This window comes from Lipotes vexillifer, unplaced genomic scaffold (assembly GCF_000442215.2).
Source record: "Lipotes vexillifer unplaced genomic scaffold, Lipotes_vexillifer_v1.1 scaffold232, whole genome shotgun sequence".
NCBI lineage: Eukaryota > Metazoa > Chordata > Mammalia > Artiodactyla > Lipotidae > Lipotes > Lipotes vexillifer.
In genome coordinates, this window is record NW_006793997.1 from 3941889 (window position 1) to 3944158 (window position 2270).

The window sequence follows — 2270 nt, forward strand, 5'->3', positions numbered from 1 at the left end:
ATACTGTTTTCCATGGTGGCTGCACCAATTTACATTCCCACCAACAGTGCACGAGGGTTCCCTGTTCTCCGTGTCCTCCCCAACCCTTGTTATCTCTTACATTTTTGATGATATCCATCCTAACAGGTGTGAGGTGATATCTCATTGTGGTTTTGATTTGCATTTCCCTGATGATGAGTGATGTTGAGCACCTTTTTCCATTCATCTTGATGGATGCTTCCGTTTTTTCCATATCTTGGCAATTATGACTAATGCTGTGATGAACATGGGAGGGCAGATGTTTTCATTTCTTTTGAAGTTAGATTGCTTTATCGTGTAGTAGTTCTATTCTTAATTTTTTGAGGAGCCTCCATACTGTTTTCCATGGTGGCTGCACCAATTTACATTCCCACCAACAGTGCACGAGGGTTCCCTGTTCTCCGTGTCCTCCCCAACCCTTGTTATCTCTTACATTTTTGATGATATCCATCCTAACAGGTGTGAGGTGATATCTCATTGTGGTTTTGATTTGCATTTCCCTGATGATGAGTGATGTTGAGCACCTTTTCATGTACCTGTGACCTTTTGAATGTCTTTGGAAAAATGTCTATTCAGTTCCTCCACCCATTTTTAAAAAAATATTTATTTATTTATTTGGCTGCACTGGGTCTTAGTTGTGGCACGTGGGATCTTTAGTTGCAGGATGCGGGATCTAGTTCCCTGACCAGGGATCGAACCTGGGCCTCCTGCATTGAGAACACAGAGTCTTAACCGCTGGACCACCAGGGAAGTCCCCTTCACCCATTTTAAAATCAAATTGTTTTTTACTTGTTTTACTATTGAGTTTTATGAGTTTGTATATGTTTTGGATATTAACCACTTATCAGATCTATCATTTGCAAATATTTTCTCCCATTTCATAGTTTTTTTCCTTTGTTCATCTTTCTTTTGCTGTGCAGAAGCTTTTTAGTGTGATGTAGTCCTACTTAACTAAGTTTTGCTTTTCTTGCTTGTGCTTTTAGTATCATTTCCAAAAAAATCATTGCCAAGAACAATGATCATTGCCAAGAACAAACTCCTTTTCAAGGAGTTTTTCCCTATGTTTTCCTGTAGGAATTTTATGGTTTAAGTTCTTATGTTTGTCTTTAATCCATTTAGAGTTAAGTTTTGTGAGTAAGATAAGGATCCGATTTCATTCTTTTGCATATGGTTATCCAGTTTTCCCAACACCATTTGTTGAAGAGATTATCCTTTCCCCATTGAGTAGTCTTATCAAATATATGAGAGGGTTTTTTATTTCTGGGCTCTTGATTCTGTTGCATTGGTCTGTGTGTCTCTTTTTTGCCAGCACCATACTGTTTTGGTACTATAGCTTTGTAATATAGTTTGACACCATACTGTTTTGGTACTATAGCTTTGTAATATAGTTTGAAATCAGGACGTGTTATGCTTCCAGCTTTGTTCTTCTTTCTCAGGATTGCTTTGGCTATTTGGGGTCTTTTGTGGTTCCATACAAATTTTAGGACCTTTTTTTTCTATGTCTGTGGAAAATGCCACTGGAATTGTGATAGAGAGATTGCATTGAATCTATCTATAGATGGGTTTGGGTAGCATGAAAAAAATGTCACAATTCTTTATTCCTCTCAATCAAATAGAATGCGTTGTGAGCCACCATCTGTTCAGTACTGGGGCTTCCCACCTTTGCTCAGATATAGGAGAAAGTCTCAGGAGCAAATGGGGTCAGACATGTACAGAAATGCCCTCCCATCCTGAATCCACACTGAGACTGCTCTGTGCTCCGACCCAAGCATCAGGAGCCCTCAAAGGTGGCAGCTCCACTGCTTGTGAGGCAAGCTTGGGGACCAGGGTCTCTCCCAGGCACCAGAAAGAGCCGTGTTCCTAGTATTGAGGGCCCTCACCCCCCATCTCCTCTCAGGGAGCTCTGTAAGGCCCCAGGCCCTTCCGAAACTTCCCTCCACCATGCCCACTTCTGTCTCCCCTCACCCCAAAACTCTTCCCTCCAGCATCCTAGAGGGAAGTGTTCCCTTCTTGGGGCTCACCTTCCTGCATGTGCTTGCAGACTGAAGTGCTCAAACTGGCCTTGCCCCTTGACACTGTAATTGTTCTTTATCGCCCATTAAGCAGGGACCAGCTTTGCCTAGCACAGTACCTGCTATAAAGTGAAAGCAATGACCTTGGGACAGTTGCCCAACGATACCGAACCTCAGTTTGGCACTGAGGTCCAGTATGCTTCGACACCACATGTCGGTTCTCTTTCCCTTGTCCCTGAT

At 42.3% G+C, this 2270-nt stretch overlaps 1 non-coding gene across 1 annotated transcript; it reads right to left on the reverse strand.

Moving 5' to 3' along the window:
• Positions 1-695: 695 nt before the first annotated feature.
• TRNAE-CUC (transfer RNA glutamic acid (anticodon CUC)) lies at positions 696-768 on the reverse strand. The gene has a single exon. It is a non-coding gene; the product is annotated as a tRNA-Glu (tRNA).
• Between the last annotated feature and the right edge of the window lie 1502 nt (positions 769-2270).